Here is an 18,180-nt window from a genome sequence, read left to right as displayed (position 1 = left end):
CAAAACTTAATTTTTAAATTTTTTTTTTTTTCAACGTTTTTTATTTATTTTTGGGACAGAGAGAGACAGAGCATGAACGGGGGAGGGGCAGAGAGAGAGGGAGACACAGAATCAGAAACAGGCTCCAGGCTCCGAGCCATCAGCCCAGAGCCTGACGCGGGGCTCGAACTCACGGACCGCGAGATCGTGACCTGGCTGAAGTCGGACGCTTAACCGACTGCGCCACCCAGGCGCCCCACAAAACTTAATTTTTAAAGTAGTCCAAGGATAATTGTATGAAGGACCTTTTAATGTAAGCATTCCATTGTAGGGTTTTGGTTATGTTTTAGTTGATAGAGTCATCCTCATGTTTGAAAACGGTATTATTTATGTTCCTTTGGTGTTTGTGAGTTTGGGAAACTGAGGGGGGACATTTTGTCTCTGTTGGGAAAGATACTATTTGCCTTTGATTTTGGTGTTTCATTCTGCTTTTTCTTTGTAGTGGTAGATGGCTGTGGATGTGGTGGGTTTTTCCATGCCATTCTACTCTTTATGTAAATAAGATATGGCTATAGCTGGGAGGCTGTGTTGATCTGGCATTTTAGATTGAAAAGCACACAAGTAAAAAGTGTTAGCACTGAAGAAGTATTTGGGAGCCATATTCGCACTTAAGTAATGGTTAATGAGCGAGCATCTTTATGCTGAAGGCCTGTGAGAGCATGTATAAAAGTGGCATTAAAGAAAAATCCCTCGTTAATTCTAGCATAAGGCCCAAGTAATAAACCATTCTAACTGCTATAATACTGAAGAATTCTACCTATCTCTGCTTGCCTATCTCTTTATAGTTAGTGCTTTGCGGGACTTGTCTTTTGAATTTACAACTATTTATTGTGTATTTAAATATCTTATTAATAGACTTTTGTGATAGATTATGTATGAACTCCTATGACCCCAGGGTCGGTTTGGTTATGTCAGAAATAGTCTTTTGCCAACTCAGGTGGTTAAATAATGTATTATAAGTATTATAACTATGACTTACAAAGCCCTTTCACGTATTTATGTATTTTTAGTTTAATTTAATAGACCTACAGTGTGTGAAATTATTAACGTTGTTCTACAGATGATGCAAACAGGAAACTGAGAGCTGGGAAGTTTTAGTAGTTTCCCAAGGTCCCTTAGCACAGCAGCTCTGGCCTTCTGTAGTAGTATCCACTGCTGCCTCTTGTTAGAAAGGTGTGCTAATGAAGCCAAAGTAGAGTGGTGTTGCTCAGCAAGCTCTGGTCAGCGTCACAGCCACAGATTGTTACCCCTAAACCTATTGTTTGTGAATGGTCAGTATCACTGGTTAAAGAGGCCCAGGACTGGCTTATAGATGGATCAGCATAAATTCACAAGTGTGTTTGAGAAATAACTCAGTATGTACCTGTTAGCTAAAACAATTCATTTTTTCCCTTGAAGGCAGCAGATTTTCATGTTTATCTTATTTGGGGGTCTTCCCAGATTAAGGAGTAGTAACACGTTGACCGAAAGGAAGTGCCCGTACGCCTCTATGCTCTTCTGAAATCTCTCTTATTTCTGAAAGTAAAGTTGTCAGAATAAAGAAACACCAAGCTTCCTGATTGTTCCTGGCACTCCTTACCCTGGTCAGATGCTTGTTTGCTTTGCTTACAAGACTCTGATGCTAGGACATCTGGACAACACGCAGTAATTGGTTTGGAAAGTTTTCTGTAGTTCTTCAAACTACAAAGATGTTTGTTCTCTTTTTAAGTTACTGTGTTCATTCCTTTGGCTTGTTTGGAGAGTTTGTGAAAAGAAGTACTGTGCGTTTATTCAGAATATGGTGCTATTATATGGTTGAAGTAACTAAGGACAGTTAAAAAGTTTCTAGACTCCCTTTTTAAAAAACTTAAGGCCCGTTTATCTGTTTATGAGCTAAACTAAGTAAAATATCCTGCATGAGGTGAAATGTGTCCTTTATCTTCTTATTCTGATCATTGCTCTTCTGATCCAAGTGTTGTTAAATATAATTACGATGAGAGCATGGCTCATAAGTAGTCCAGGTTCTATCACCAGGCAGAGCTGGAGCCTCTGAATGTCATGTCACTCTCCAGCCTGACTCGCTTCACCTGTGAAGTAAAGGGGTTCACACAGTGATGAACTTGAGTCATGGGATGTTCAAGTTAGAAAGGACTGAAGTGTGTACCTCGTGTTTAATTTACAGATTTCCTGTTTCTACTCTTGCAAGAGTTTTTAGCCAATCATGATAACCACAAAACCAAAACTTCAAAATTAGGCCTCACCATTTCACAGAGATGTACTTTAACATTCTTGGATGGAAGTTGATTCCTCTGTCATTCTTTGCCCATATGGTGTCTCAGGTTTTTTTTAATTTTTTTAATTTTTTTTTTTTAATTTTTATTTTTTTTAACATTTATTTATTTTTGAGACCGAGAGAGACAGAGCATGAACGGGGGAGGGTCAGAGAGAGAGGGAGACACAGAATCGGAAGCAGGCTCCAGGCTCTGAGCCATCAGCCCAGAGCCCGATGCGGGGCTCGAACTCACGGACCGTGAGATTGTGACCTGAGCCGAAGTCGGCCGCTCAACCGACTGAGCCACCCAGGCGCCCCATGGTGTCTCAGTTTTATGTGTAGATGAACTGTTCGTTGTATACACATGTTGTCTATGTGCTGTTCTCAGCTTGTTTTTTAACTGGCAAATATGAATGCTGGTAGACACGTTTGAATAAATCGCAATGAAGAGTTTGACAACCTTTTGATGTTGTCAGCAATATTCTCTTGGTTAAGCATGAATATGTAGACCTTTGTAATTCCTTTTTGCTTAGCTGCCTAAATATCTTAAAATCATATTTTATAATAATGGTTATCTCCAATTTACTATGAACTGCTCACATTTTAGTTTTATTTATTTTTGATAGAGACAGAGCACAAGTGGGGAGGGGCAGAGAGAGAAGGAGACACAGAATCCGAAGCAGGCTCCAGGCTCCGAGCTGTCAGCACAGAGCCCGACGCCAGGCTCGAACTCACAAACCGCAAGATCATGACCTGAGCTGAAGTTGGACGCTTAACCGACTGAGCCACCCAGGCGCCCCAACTGCTCACATTTTAGCAAGTCTTATTGAAGACCTAACTATGCATTTATATGGTACCCCGAGGCTGTAGAGTGACCATTCCTCCAGGTTTTCCTGAGACTGAGGAAGTTCAGGATGTAGGACTCTCCGTGCTGAAACTGGGAAAGCCCTGGGCACGCTAGATACATTGATCCCCATGCCTGAAGTTGTCTTCATGGAACTTGATTAACAATTCTTCTTGGTTGGAAGGGTAAGATGCTAGGTGGTTATATGCTGGATGGACTCAAAGACATCTTTTCAAGGCAAGGAAAAGCTCTTCAAGGCCTCATGTGTAGTTTCTGTTTATATGGCTGAAGTATAGAACTATATAAAAACACTTCATTATTTGTTCTTCACAGTGTAACTTTATATATTTAAAAAATATTTTTTAATGTTTGTTCCTTTTTGGGGGGGGGAGGGGCAGAGAGAGAGGGAGACACAGAATCCCAAGCAGGCTCCAGGCTCTGAGCTGTCAGCACAGAGCCCGATGTGGGGCTCTAACCCAAAAGCTGTGAGATCATGACCTGAGCTGAAGTCAGACAGTTAACTGACTGAGACACCCAGGCGCCCACACAGTGTAACTTTAAATGAGAACAGTTCAGTAATTAAATGGGTCACATCATTTGAAATCCTCTCCCTGTAAAATTAAAAGGGCAGTTAATATTTATAAGGGAACTTATCAGGGAACTACTAAGTGCTTTTGACTTTGAAAGGGACAAAAAAGGACAATGTTGAAAGCAAAAAAAGGCTAGACTGTCTGTGAGCCTTTAACTGTTAGCTATAGGTTGCTAACTTTGAAACTGGTATCTGTTCTAGATAAATTTATTGGATTTTCCTTGCAGATCCAGCATGGTGAGTGGAAAGAGCATGGACTTTGGAATCTGATTCAACTTGGGTTGGATCTCCAGGTCTAGCTGTTAACCAGCTTTTTCACTTTATGCAAACTGTTAAACTCTGCAAACCTTTTGTGACATCACCTTTAACATAAGGATAGTATCTGCCTCCTGGGAATGTTGTGAGGATCGAACACGATAACGAATACATTTAAAGTGGCACATAATAAGTGCACATAGTAAGTACGGCGACAAACAGTAGCAGTCATGTCTGCTGCTCGGGGTATCCACATTTGGATTAGGAAGGCTGTATTATGAAGGATTGTGTTTTCATAGCTTCCCTGAACTTTGCAGCTATGGTTATTGTCTCAGTTGGGATTCGTTTGGGGAGGCCTAGAGTTGGAAAGTCCAGACTTGTTATGGGGGGCCCCCAAAGTCGTTTTAGACCTCTGTGCCATTTCCAGGAATCGCCCTCATATTCATGGCTCACAGAGGCTCCAGCCAGCAAGATGCAGGAAGAATCAAAAAGAATGTCTCCCTTTCCCTTAAGGAGACTCCCAGAGCATCACGTGAGACTTCTTTTTGCTTGAATCACAAAATGTCAATATGGCTGATCCCTAGTTGGAAAGGTGGGAAAGGTAGTCATTTAGGTGGCGCAGAGCTAGTAACCATAAGTGAAACCGAGGCTCCGTTACTGAAGAGAAAGGGGGGAAGGGGACTAGATTTTATGGTAGGCATCTTCTAGTCTTTACCACTGGGTCACAACTTTACCAGCATAGAACTCAAGACCTCAGGAATTTCCTGGGATTTTTCAGTTTTTCTTTCTCTAATTAGTAGTGGGAATGCCCTCTGTTGGCTTTTTGTCTCACTGTCCTTTGGTTACTTTTGCTTCTCCTATAATTTTGATTTTATAATTTTGTTTTCAAAAACAATTAACTCTGTCCTAGTGAAGAGTAATTAGGCAATTAAACTCCGGTTCTTCATTTATTCATTCAATAAATATTATTGGGCACTCCTTATGTGTAGGCTACTTTGGGTTACAATAGGCAATGTGAATCACCACTGACTGTGTTTCCTTTTCTTTTGGTTTGGCTTCCTGGGAGCACAGAGTCAAATTTGTGACCCAGCTGGACTGAATACAAGTCTGTGACCTATCAACCTTTGTCCTTAGCATTGTGGTCTTCCCTGTCCTTGTGCTGTGTGGTCATCTTGGGGATTATGCGCCCCCCCCCCCCCCAACTTGTAGTGTGGGACAGGGAGGAAGAGTAGGCTTTATTGTTGGCAGTTGCTAGGCTAGCATAAATTCAGGGGTGTCAGAAAGTCCCTTTGGTCCTTCTTAGATGCCTGTCCTACCTCTATGCCAATGACTAATTCAAAGCAGCAGTTCTTAACCCTGCCTATATTGGAATCACCCACAGAGTTTTTAAAAACTATCTGGGGAACTCCCACCTGACATTTTAATTCAGTAGCTTCAAGTATAGTTTAAATTTTTTTTATTTATTTATTTTTTTTATTTATTTTTTTTTTTCAACGTTTTTAATTTTTTATTTTTGGGACAGAGAGAGACAGAGCATGAACGGGGGAGGGGCAGAGAGAGAGGGAGACACAGAATCGGAAACAGGCTCCAGGCTCCGAGCCATCAGCCCAGAGCCTGACGCGGGGCTCGAACTCACGGACCACGAGATCGTGACCTGGCTGAAGTCGGACGCTTAACCGACTGCGCCACCCAGGCGCCCCTGTTTAAATTTTTTTTAAATGTTTATTTATATTTAAGAGAGAGAGGGAGACAGAATCCGAAGCAGGCTCCAGGCTCCAAGCTGTCAGCACAGAGCCCAACGTGGGGCTCAAATTCATGAGCTGTGAGATCATGACCAGAGCCAAAGTTGGATGCCCAGCTGACTGAGCCACCTGGGTGCCCCAACTCAGGTATAGTTTAACAGCCTTCATAGGTAATTCTGATGTGTAGCCAGCCTTGAGAATCCCAGGGTGAAGGCTTTGTACTCAGGTGGCTTGGAAATACTTAGGTAACAACGTGGGACTCCTCTCTATCAGTTATACTGGAGATCACATCCTTTCTTAATAACCTGTTTTGACCACCAGAAGGGGACGTGGCAGAGCACTGAGATTAGTCATCACTTGGGTAAGAGATACAAGACGCTGAATTGCTTTGGGGGACATTTAGCCAAAGTTGGCCATGCTTGCTTATTTTACGGGCTCCTATGGTGGGAAGTCCTTTGAGCCAAAGAATTCTCGTAAATGGGGCTCAAGCTCTGGGGAAGGTGCTGATTGTAGATGTGGCCACTGTTAGTATTATGAGTTTGCACATTTTTCTCCCTGGGGGCAGGAAAGAGAGATAAGGAGGGTGAGGTGGAGAGGATTATTATTTTCAGAGCTAGGACACTATTCAAGGTTTATGAAAAGTCTTCTGGTAAATCCAGAGAGTTGCTGAGGCCATAAGGGGCTATGGGATTGCATAGGAATCCTTTGGAGAACTGTGGTTTCATTTTTGTTCTGAGTTGTATGAATTCCAGGAAGACCGGGACTTATTTTTACTCAAATATAAGAACAAAAACACGTTCCAGAGTTTCATTTCAGTTTATTCATGCCATTACTCTCTGCTCTCATATCTTATAAGTGCAGAAATTTAAAAATCGAATATGTATTCCACTAAAGTGCTTAGAATATAAGATAGTGGCTTACCGTTATTGAGGGCTTATTGTGTGCCAGACACTAGGCTATGGTTTATGTACATTTTGTCCAGTATCACAGTGAATGGGCACCAGACAAGGAAACTGTAAGAGTCAGAGATGACAAACTAGGAAGTATTTATTTTAAAATGTTTTAAATTTTTTATGTTCCTTTTCCTAGTAATGTGGTTTTTCCTGGTAACTGATGCATGTATATTTAATTTAAAACATTTTTTTTTAATGTTTATTTATTTTTGAGAGAGAGACAGAGCATGAGCGGAGAAGGGCAGAGAGAGAGGGAGACAGAGAATCCAAGGCAGGTTCCAGGCTCTGAGCTGTCAGCACAGAGCCTGACGCAGGGCTCGAACCCACGAGCTGTGAGATCATGACTCAGCCGAAGCTGGATGCTTAACCAACTGAACCACCCAGGCACCCCAAGTATATTTTAATTATATCCATTTTTTATGTGCTTTTATAATTTGCTACCTACTTCCTAGTATTCTGAAAATATACTGGGTTGAACTTACAGAATTTCAAAGTTCCTTTGAACTTGATTCTGTTAGTTGACCTCTCTGGGATGTCATATGATGCCACTTTGAACCTGATGTTACACTGTCAGGAGATGGGCTGAGCAGGGTCTGACCTCAGTAGTGCCCTGGGCCTTGCCTCCTTGTAAAAACCCCCACTAGTGGTTTGGTTTTTGTCATTAACCTTTTTATCTCCGTTTTTGGCATCCCTGATCCTGGGGTCACAGAACTTCCTGTGTGAACCACGTGGCATACAGGGAAAAGTATTCCTTACCAGTTGAATTTGGGCCAGTTCTTATGGAAATGCCTTATACTAAAAACTACAGTTTTCAGTATTCATAGCTGACACTTCTGTAAACCTGTTTCTCCAAAATCTATATGGTTGCTTATGATGTTTTTTCCCCCCTAAAGGATTCTGAATGCTTGGAGGTTAGAGGCTTGTATTGTCCACCATACCTGGAAAGCTAGAATTTAGACATAGTAGACATTCACACCATGTTTGGTAAATGACTCTAAGAATGATTTAAGTATACAGGCCCTTACAAATTATATCTGAAATCTTATTATAATGTTGGAAATCTAATGGCTGTTTGATTATCAGATTTGTTGTGAAATCTCTCCTGAAAGATTTTAAGCTCTAAATAATCTCCTGGTCTGCTTGATAAACCCATGAAACTACACTTTCTCCAAGGAGCTAACCTTGCTGTTCTCAGATGAAAAATGCTGTGCTTATTCCTTGCTGACCCAGCCTGGGAAGGTGGCTGCATCTGAGCTAACTTTAGAGGGGAACCTCCTAGCAGGGAGGAGAACTTGCGAGGGGCACGTGGCTTGGGAGTAGCCACGCTAGAGGGGACAGCTCTTTTGTGGCTTTGAGCAGGCTCTCTGGTGCAGCCACCGGCTGTTAGAATCAGGGAGGTGGAAGGGGCCTGACGGGTGTGGCCCAGGCCTCTCATTTTACAGATGGAGAAAGTGAATCTCAATGATAGTGACTTTTTAAGTGTTAAAGAATTCAGGAATGCCTGGTGGCTCGGCCAGTTAAACATCTGACTGTTGATCTTGGCTCAGGTCATGATCTGGTTCCTGAGTTCGAGCCCTGAGTTGGGGCTCCTCTCTGGTGTCATGGAGCCTGCTTGGGATTTTCTCTCTCCTTCTCTCTGCTCCTCCTCCTCTCTGCTCTCTCTCACTTGCTCTCTCAGAATAAATAAACTTTAAAAAAGAAAAAATAAATGTTACACAATTCAGTGCAGTCTCGACTTACTATGGTTTGACTTTTGGTTTTTCAACTTCATGATGATGCAAAAGCCATACATATTCAGTAGAAACCACACTTTGAATTTTGAACTGTTCCAAGGTAATGTTCATGGTATGATCCTGGCAGTACCCAGGCCCCCAGTCAGGCCTATGATCGTAAGGGTGGACAGTCGACACACTTAGAGCCATTCTGTCCCCACACGACCATTCTGTTTTCACTTTAAGTAGTCAATAAATACATGAGCTGTTCAGCCCTTTATTCCAAAACCGGCTTTGTGTTACATGATGTAGCCCAGCTGTAGACTGACTAAGTGTTCTGAGCACATGCAAGGTAGGCCTGTGATGTTGGGTAGGTTAGGTGTGTTGGATGCATTTTTGATCTGAGTTAGTTCCAGCTTCAGGATGGGTTTATCGGGGTTCACCCTGTTGTAAGTCAAGAAAGCTCAGTACAGTAAAAGCTGGAACCAGAACTGAAGTCAGAAGTAAAAGAGAGTGCTTTCCCCCTCAGTCCCCTTCCTTTCTATCCAGGAGCTATGAAGACCAGTTTCTCCATTCCTGTTCTTTATGGGTTATACTTTAAAAAACAAAAAGCTTTCTTTTTGCATAATTGATGGAGAGAGAGACAGGAGAGAGAGAGCCACATTTGAAAGAATATTTTTGTTCAAATCTTGGCTTAAGGAACAGTAAATGAGCACTTAAGGTCATATAACAGATTTAGGATGTACTTCTTAGTTTCTTAACCATCAAGTTAGTCTTTCCTCCCCACCAGCCCCAACCTTTTCAATTAAGTAATTATGTCATACAGGTGTCACTGATTATAACAGATGACTGCGCTTATTTGTGTTATTTTTAAGAAATTGAGGTGATAACCGTGTTGTTTCATTAAACATACCTCTTTATGCATGCTTTCTCAATTTGCCATAACATGCCGTTTTAGTATGATTATCCTAAGGATTCCAGTTGTATTACTGTAGGTGGTATTTTAATTTTTTTTAATGTTTATTTATTTTTGGAGAGACAGAGTGTGAGCAGGGGAGGGCGGGGAGAGAAGACAGAATCTGAAGCAGGCTCTGGGCTCTGAGCTGTCCGCACAGAGCCCGACGCGGGGCTCTAACTCAACAGCTGTGAGATCATGACCTGAGCCGAAGTCAGACTCCCAACTGACTGAGACACCCAGGTGCCCCTGTAGGTGGTATTTTAAAATGGGCTTATAGTCTTGGCGTGCCTGGGTGGCTCGGTCTGTTAAGCGTCCGACTTCGGCTCAGGTCATGCTCTCATGGCTCGAGCCCCACATCAGACTCTCTGCTGTCAGCGTGGAGCCTGCTTGGGATCCTCTGTCCCCTTTATCTCTGCCCCTTCCCCCCCCCCCCCCCCCCCCCCACACACACACACACACTCTGTCTCTCTTGCTTTCTCTCTCTCTCACACAAAAATAAACATTAAAAAAAATAAAATGGGCTTTGGTCTTAAGCTGTCTTGTTTATTGTTTCCAATTCTCATCTTGTTTATTGTTTCTAATTCTAATCAAAGCTTTGCTTTCTAATACATTTTTTAAAGTTTGAGAGACAGCATGTGAGTGAACATCTTTTTAAAAAATATTTATTTATTAGAGGGGTGCCTGGGTGCCTCTGTTGGTTAAACGTCCCACTCTTTATTTGGCTCAGGTCATGATCTCACAGTTCATGGGATTGAGCCCTGCGTTGGGCTTTGTGCTGACATCGTGGAGCCTACTTGGGGTTCTCTCTCTCCCTCACTCTCTCTCAAAATAAATAAACATTAAAAAACCCTTTGCTTTCTTATTTACATATTGGAAAAAATGTCTTGTAGAGGAGGCACCTATAGTGTGCATATTTTAGTGACTTAAAATCTTCTAATAGCTTATGAAATGACTTTTAGTTCAGTATTTTGAATTGTCTCAGATAGCAAAGATTTTCAGAGCCTTTGGTGTTCTGTGATCAAGAACATTTGTTGTCCTTGACTGGTTTTGAAGGGAGAACATGTTCTCTACTCAGAGAGTCAGGTGTGTTCCACACTCATTCGTCTCAAAATTGTTTGTTCTGAGTCTTGGTGCTTTTGTTAAGGTAGAATTTCTTTGTGAATTACTTGTGTCAAATGACAAAAATAACACAATTTCATAACAAATTCAATGTCTTTAAGGGAAGAAAAAATCCATGGATCTGGGGAGTACAGTGCTTCAGGAGTCGTGGAGCACTCTTTCTGAGACATTTTTTGCAATAGTCCATTTTATAGGGCACAGAAGAGGTGATGTGGAAACAGTGCGTGATTGGGAAGGAGGTCGGGATTTTCTTACAAGGCTAGCAGGTCCTGTTTTTAGGGTAAGGTAAGCTAGCTAAGCTGATTTGGAGGATTGTGGCTGATGTGCGTTAGGATTCTCTGATGGGTTTCCTGTTAAGTTCAGGCTGACTTGAGTTTAGATTTGTGGGCCAGGCCACCTGGGCAGCCTCCATTCTGTGGATCCTGATGTGTGAATTAACTTTATCATTTGTTGAAGTATTGAAGTAACTTTTCTGTCTATAATCAGATGAACACTTTATAAGACAGATTTGAAGTTTTTTTTTTTTTTAAACACAATACTTTGATTATTATAAAGGGTAAGGAAACTTAGACTTTTTATAAAAATACTTTTTTTTTTTTTTTAAAGTAGGTTCCACACCCAGCATCTGGGGGCTTGAATGTGCAACCCTGAGATCAAGACCTGAGCTGAGATCAAGGGTTGGATGCCTAACTGACTTAACCATCCAGGTGCCCCCAAATACTTTTTTTTTTTAACATAAAGTGGTTTTTTTTTGTTTTTTTGTTTTTCCAACGTTTTTTATTTATTTTTGGGACAGAGAGAGACAGAGCATGAACGGGGGAGGGGCAGAGAGAGAGGGAGACACAGAATCGGAAACAGGCTCCAGGCTCCGAGCCATCAGCCCAGAGCCTGACGCGGGGCTCGAACTCACGGACCGCGAGATCGTGACCTGGCTGAAGTCGGACGCTTAACTGACTGCGCCACCCAGGCGCCCCTAACATAAAGTTTTTAAGGAAAGAAAAATTTTAGGACTCTTTTTAAATCTATCTAGAATTCTGAAGTGTTATTTTTCATTTTGAAAAACAACTCAATTGGATCAAAAGTTTCTGGTTATCACATGATTTACTTTTCTACTGAACGTAACAATTTGTATTTGGATAGTGGTTGGAGATACTGCTCCATGACGTCATTGCTTCTCATTACTGTCCTTCAAGGGGATATTTAGGAGTTCTCTTTAATAGGTGCTGAAGCCCACGTTTAGAGAGGTTAGGTTACTTTACCTGTGCTAATATCTCTGTAGTTAGTGGTAAAACTGGAGTCCTTTTACACTCCCAACTAATGTTCTTTTCACTTGTGTGAAGGTAAATTATTTGGTGTGGTATATAGATTTATCCTATATATACATCTATCTAAATGGACACATGTATGCACATATATATTCTGTTATTAAAAGTTGTCATAACTTGTTTTAGTGTGCTCCCAGGTATTGTATATTAAGTTATTTGCTTTGCTTTCTTAGCTTTTTAGTGAAACTGGTTGTTAAGTCAACAAAGTGAGTAAAAGAAAGTCCTAGAAAACAAACAATGTGGTAATTTCTTTGTTAACGTATGTGGTGCACATACCTCCCACAGAACATTCTCCCTTTCATTAGCCAGTGTACTTCTCACTCTTGGACATATCTACCCTCCCACCAGACTCCGATAGGCATGTGGGGGTTAATACCAGTCTCAAGGGAAGCCTGTATTGCATGTGAAGGATGGAAACAGTTTAATTTATGGAAGCCCTTTACAGACATTTCAGTGAATTGAAATAGTTTCATTAGCTATGTTATCTAGCATTGCACTAAAAGGACCCTTTTCTTCACTATAGATAGGACCACAGATATAAAATTGTGGATTTCCTGTTATTTTTAGATACCTGAAAATACAGTTCTGAATGTTTTCCAGATTTAGTGTCAGCATCTTTGTTGGTATGTAATGGATAGTCACTCAATTAGTATTTATTAAATGTCACCTTTAGGAATAATGATTTGCAATGTCATGATTTAGGAGTATGTTGAAATCCCAAACGTACATTGTACTAATGTAATTTTTTTCTTCAGTTTTTAAAATGATAATGCATTCACTTCTAGGCAGCTGGCAAATCTTAAATGTCAAAGAAAGAAAGGGTAAAACATTTGCTTTTGAAATAGAGAGTTCTTGTTTTTTGAAAGCGTTTTACCCATGTGTGCAGTTATTGAAATAAAATATTTGTACTTGGCACACTTGTCTTCACCAAATGTCACAGTTCAGATCTCTCTTTGGTTAGAGACATTGGGGTAAGTTCCTCTCCTGTTAAGTAGGCACTTAATCTTCAGAGAAATGTGGAGAATGTAGTTGATAATTACTAGATAGAATTTATGTTGTCCTTTTTGTAACACATTATTCTTTACTCTGAAGCTGTGGAGGCCTCTTTTTAATATTTAGTTTTGAGAGAGAGTAAGAACAGAGTATGAGTGGGGCAGGGACAGAAAGAGGTTGACCCCAGAATCTGAAGTAGGCTCCAGTCTCCGAGCTGTCCACACAGAGCCTGACATGGGGCTTGAACTCATGCACCGCAAGATCGTGACCTTGAGCCGAAGTCGGATGCTCAACCGACTAGCTACCCAGGCTCCCCACAAATTGTTCTTTAAAGAAGAGCATTTATATTAAAAAAAATTTTTTTTAACGTTTATTTATTTTTGGGACAGAGAGAGACAGAGCATGAACAGGGGAGGGGCAGAGAGAGAGGGAGACACAGAATCGGAAACAGGCTCCAGGCTCTGAGCCATCAGCCCAGGGCCCGACGCGGAGCTCGAACTCACGGACCGCGAGATCGTGACCTGAGCTGAAGTCGGACGCTCAACCGACTGAGCTACCCAGGCACCCCGAAGAGCATTTATATTTTATATTAGTTGTCATAGGGCTTTGTTTAAATTTGCTTCTGGATTCTAGCTTTTTAGTCCAAATTTAGCTATTGGTCACAAAGTTAGTTGTTCACAGAGGAAAGGAGGGTCCACAAATTAATTGTGGTTCTGATTATATTTAATTACCAAGGTTAATGTTTTGCTCCTCTTCCAGAATTTATATTTCCATGTAAAAACTGGTGTATTTCATCAATGTCAAGACAGACATTTTATGCACATTTGAACACCACTGATAGCAGGTTATATCATATGATGTGTGACATTATAATTGATATTGTTACTTTCTTAGTGGCACATAAAATAACAGTGTACCTTACCATTCATTCATGGTGCCTAAAATTGGATGAAAATTAACATAATGTAAATAATGCTGATGGTGTAAACTTCACCCAGTTTTGAACTCATGAGTTCACACATCTCCTTTCACTTACTGTTGGCCAGAGATCAAGGCTGAATTTTTACTTACATTGTTAAATTTGGAGAGAGATCTATAACCAGAAATAATGAGGAGATTTGCTATGTTTAATTAAGGAAACTCCAGTCTGGATATGTTAAGGGGTTTGTCTGAGTTTGCAAAGCTGAGGGCTAGTGACTGGCAGGGCCATACATAGAACCTGCTCATCTTCAGTCCTAGTTTTCCCATCATTTTATCTTTGGTGTTTAGAGATGACCGTTGTAAGATTGTCACCGTCCACTACATAGTGACCAGAAGACAGATTTGATGAGGAGCCTTCTCACGTGACCCAGCTCTCAGGCAGGCTCCATACATCTCCACTGGCCGAGGCTCACTTTGTCACTGGAGCACCTGTTGATAGACCTTGTCACTTTGCATGTTCACTGAATGGACTGCCAGTACTTTTCCTCCAGGTGAACAAGTCCAGATTGTGATAGTTCAGGTTTCCATGTCCTGTTTTTTTCTTATCGTTTCACACTCACAGTGCATAGTGTGAAATGGCACAACATAGCACCAACATTTTGTGTTGCTTGAACACTTTCACGGTAGTACATAATCCTGGGGATATATCTCTGAGTACTCAATATTTTAAAAATCATGCTCAAAGGCCCTGTGATAGCAATAGGTGGCCCGAGGTAGGAACATGATGCATTTGAGAAAGATTAAGGCTTGTGTTTGAAGTAGGGGAGAGTGTGGGCAGGGCTAGAAACACCTTCATAGACCATCTTCCTGACCTTTGCCCTCATTCTGAGAACCAAGGCAATCTTCTGTTTTTCTGTTTTATTTATCAGATTTGCTTTTAAAAATATCATTTCTGAAGACTGGATTTTGTGTGTGTTGGGGTGAAGGGCGTGTTGAGAGAGGATGGCTTTTTGCGAGAAAACTATTAACAGAATTGATTGGGGTGAGAGCCTGAGTGGATGGGAGGAAAGAAAATGGGGACACATGAAAAGACAACTTTGAGAAAATTTGTTGTTCAGGTTTAAGCAGATCAGTGAACCCATTTTTCACTTTCATTTTACTCCTGGGTCCCTGAAAACCTCTGTTCTCTTACCTTCACTTTTATCACCCCCAAAGCAACCTGGGTCCCAGGGTCATCATTTCCATTTGGTGTCCGTGAGTACTTGTGCTTGGATTCTTTCCTGTTGTCTCAAACCCTTTTGCAAGCTCACTGGGTCATAATTCCACCTTCTCTTATGTACTCCAAACACTAGCTTTCCCCTAATTCCTTTACTCAGTTATTGGTACTGTCGTTTCTGGATCCTGCCCCCCCCCCTTTTTTTTTTTTTTTTTTTTAACCTATCCCCCACCCTGCCTTACAAATGGTCTGAAGTTCGGGACCATTTAGAGACTCAGGTCTTACTGATTCATCCTCTTATCTCTTGGATTTATTCAGTTCTTTCTCTTCTCACTGTCACTGCCTTCTCATCTTTAAAAATTTTTTTTTTCAACGTTTTTTATTTATTTTTGGATAGAGAGAGACAGAGCATGAACGGGGGAGGGGCAGAGAGAGAGGGAGACACAGAATCGGAAACAGGCTCCAGGCTCCGAGCCATCAGCCCAGAGCCTGACGCGGGGCTCGAACTCACGGACCGCGAGATCGTGACCTGGCTGAAGTCGGACGCTTAACCGACTGCGCCACCCAGGCGCCCCACTGCCTTCTCATCTTTTGAGAGGGCTGCTCTCTACCTCTTGGTGTTTCAGTTAGAAATGGGGATTATCCTACCTACCCTGAAATTTTGCCAGGAGCGTTAATTTAAATGAAATGTGCCAAACATGTAACAGCGTGCTTTGCTACTACTGGATTTTCTGGGCTGCCCATTCCTAGTCACAAGTTTATCTCCCTGGCTCCAGTGTTTAGCCACAGCCTTTTGTTTTTATCCTGCTGTGGGTTATCTCCTTTTTAAGCTCCTTCAATTTTCTTTTTCCTTCTTTTTTTTTTTAATTTTAGTTTATTTATTTTGAGAGAGGAAGCAGGGTAGAGAGAGAGAGCGGGGGTGGGGGGGGGAGAGGGAGAATCCCAAGCAGCCTCCACACTGTTAGCTCAGAGCCTGACGTGGGCTCAGTCCCACAAATCGTGAGATTATGACCTGAGCCGAAATCAAGAGTCAGATGCTTAACTGACTGAGCCACCCAGGCGCCGCCCCTCCTTCAGTTTTTCTTCATTGCCTACAGTGTAGCCAGACCTCCTTAACGTCTCAGGCCAGGCCCCAGATCTTTTTTTTTTTTTTTTTTTTTTCCCCAATATATGAAATTTATCGTCAAATTGGTTTCCATACAACACCCAGCGCTCATCCCAAAAGGTGCCCTCCTCAATACCCATCACCCACCCTCCCTTCCCTCCCACCCCACATCAACCCTCAGTTTGTTCTCAGTTTTTAAGAGTCTCTTATGCCTTGGCTCGCTTCCACTCTAACCTCTTTTTTTTTCCTTCCCCTCCCCCATGCGTTTCTGTTAAGTTTCTCAGGATCCACATAAGAGTGAAACCATATGGTATCTGTCTTTCTCTGTATGGCTTATTTCACTTAGCATCACACTCTCCAGTTCCATCCACGTTGCTACAAAGGGCCATATTTCATTCTTTCTCATTGCCACGTAGTACTCCATTGTGTATATAAACCACAATTTCTTTCTCCATTCATCAGTTGATGGACATTTAGGCTCTTTCCATAATTTGGCTATTGTTGAGAGTGCTGCTATAAACATTGGGGTACAAGTGCCCCTATGCATCAGTACTCCTGTATCCCTTGGGTAAATTCCTAGCAGTGCTATTGCTGGGTCATAGGGTAGGTCTATTTTTAATTTTCTGAGGAACTTCCACACTGTTTTCCAGAGCGGCTGCACCAGTTTGCATTCCCACCAACAGTGCAAGAGGGTTCCCATTTCTCCACATCCTCTCCAGCATCTACAGTCTCCTGATTTGTTCATTTTAGCCACTCTGACTGGCGTGAGGTGATATCTGAGTGTGGTTTTGATTTGTATTTCCCTGATGAGGAGTAACATTGAGCATCTTTTCATGTGCCTGTTGGCCATCCGGATGTCTTCTTTAGAGAAGTGTCTATTCATGTTTTCTGCCCATTTCTTCACTGGGTTATTTGTTTTTCAGGTGTGGAGTTTGGTGAGCTCTTTATAGATTTTGGATACTAGCCCTTTGTCCGATATGTCATTTGCAAATATCTTTTCCCATTCCGTTGGTTGCCTTTTAGTTTTGTTTGTTGTTTCCTTTGCGGTGCAGAAGCTTTTTATCTTCATAAGGTCCCAGTAGTTCATTTTTGCTTTTACTTCCCTTGCCTTTGGGGATGTGTCAAGTAAGAAATTGCTGTGGCTGAGGTCAGAGAGGTCTTTTCCTTTCTCCTCTAGGGTTTTGATGGTTTCCTGTTTCACATTAAGGTCCTTTATCCATTTTGAGTTTATTTTTGTGAATGGTGTGAGAAAGTGGTCTAGTTTCAACCTTCTGCATGTTGCTGTCCAGTTCTCCCAGCACCATTTGTTAAAGAGACTGTCTTTTTTCCATTGGATGTTCTTTCCTGCTTTGTCAAAGATGAGTTGGCCATACGTTTGTGGGTCTAGTTCTGGGGTTTCTATTCTATTCCATTGGTCTATGTGTCTGTTTTTGTGCCAATACCATGCTGTCTTGATGATGACAGCTTTGTAGTAGAGGCTAAAGTCTGGGATTGTGATGCCTCCTGCTTTGGTCTTCTTCTTCAAAATTACTTTGGCTATTCGGGGGGCCAGGTCCCAGATCTAATCCCATCCTTCACACCTTTACTGTTGGCTCTCACAAGCCTCCCTTACTTCTTACATCCACATTGGATGGCTGGATGTTGTCCCAAAACCCCGTTTTGGCTTTGCTTTTGTGGTTTTTGAGTCAGAGGGCTCATTTCTCCTTTCTCCTTATCCTCTAATTGTTTAAAACAATGAGCCAAAATGGGGCACTTGGGTGGCTAAGTCAGTTAAGCTTCTGACTTTGGCTCAGGTCATGATCTGAGCTCGTGAGTTTGAGCCCCGTGTCAGGCTCTGTGCTGACAGCTCAGAGCCTGGAGCCTGCTTCAGATTCTGTGTCTCCCTCTCTCTCTCTGCCCCTCCCCCACTCATGCTCTGTCGCTGTCTTTCAAAAATAAATAAATGTTAAAAATAAAACATTGGGCCAAAAATTTATTACATAGTTGGGAGCAATATTTATGTATTTATATGTACATGTATATATACACATATGTGTAAATGTGTTTATATAAATATGCACATATCTCACAAGCCGATTTTCATCACAAAGGGCAGGTGGCATCAGGTCAGCTCTGCCATCCCTTAGACATACTACTCTGTTGGGGAAATAAAAGTCTC

At 41.7% G+C, this 18,180-nt stretch overlaps 1 protein-coding gene across 4 annotated transcripts in view; it reads left to right on the top strand.

The window, feature by feature from the left end:
- NAPEPLD (N-acyl phosphatidylethanolamine phospholipase D) overlaps positions 1-18,180 on the top strand; it is a 46,971-nt gene that overhangs the window by 1,718 nt on the left and 27,073 nt on the right. The window contains exon 1 of one of the 4 annotated variants that reach the window (XM_058725330.1): positions 11,070-11,169. The exons of the other annotated variants lie outside the window; for them this stretch is intronic. The gene's annotated coding sequence lies outside the window, so the exon portion shown is untranslated. Of the gene's footprint in view, positions 1-11,069; positions 11,170-18,180 lie in introns of those variants that run through there. 4 annotated transcript variants of the gene reach the window in all.

This window comes from Neofelis nebulosa, chromosome 4, assembly GCF_028018385.1.
Source record: "Neofelis nebulosa isolate mNeoNeb1 chromosome 4, mNeoNeb1.pri, whole genome shotgun sequence".
NCBI classification, from domain to species: Eukaryota; Metazoa; Chordata; class Mammalia; order Carnivora; family Felidae; genus Neofelis; species Neofelis nebulosa.
Note: the sequence above shows the minus strand (reverse complement) of the source record. Positions and strands in the feature narration are given on the sequence as shown.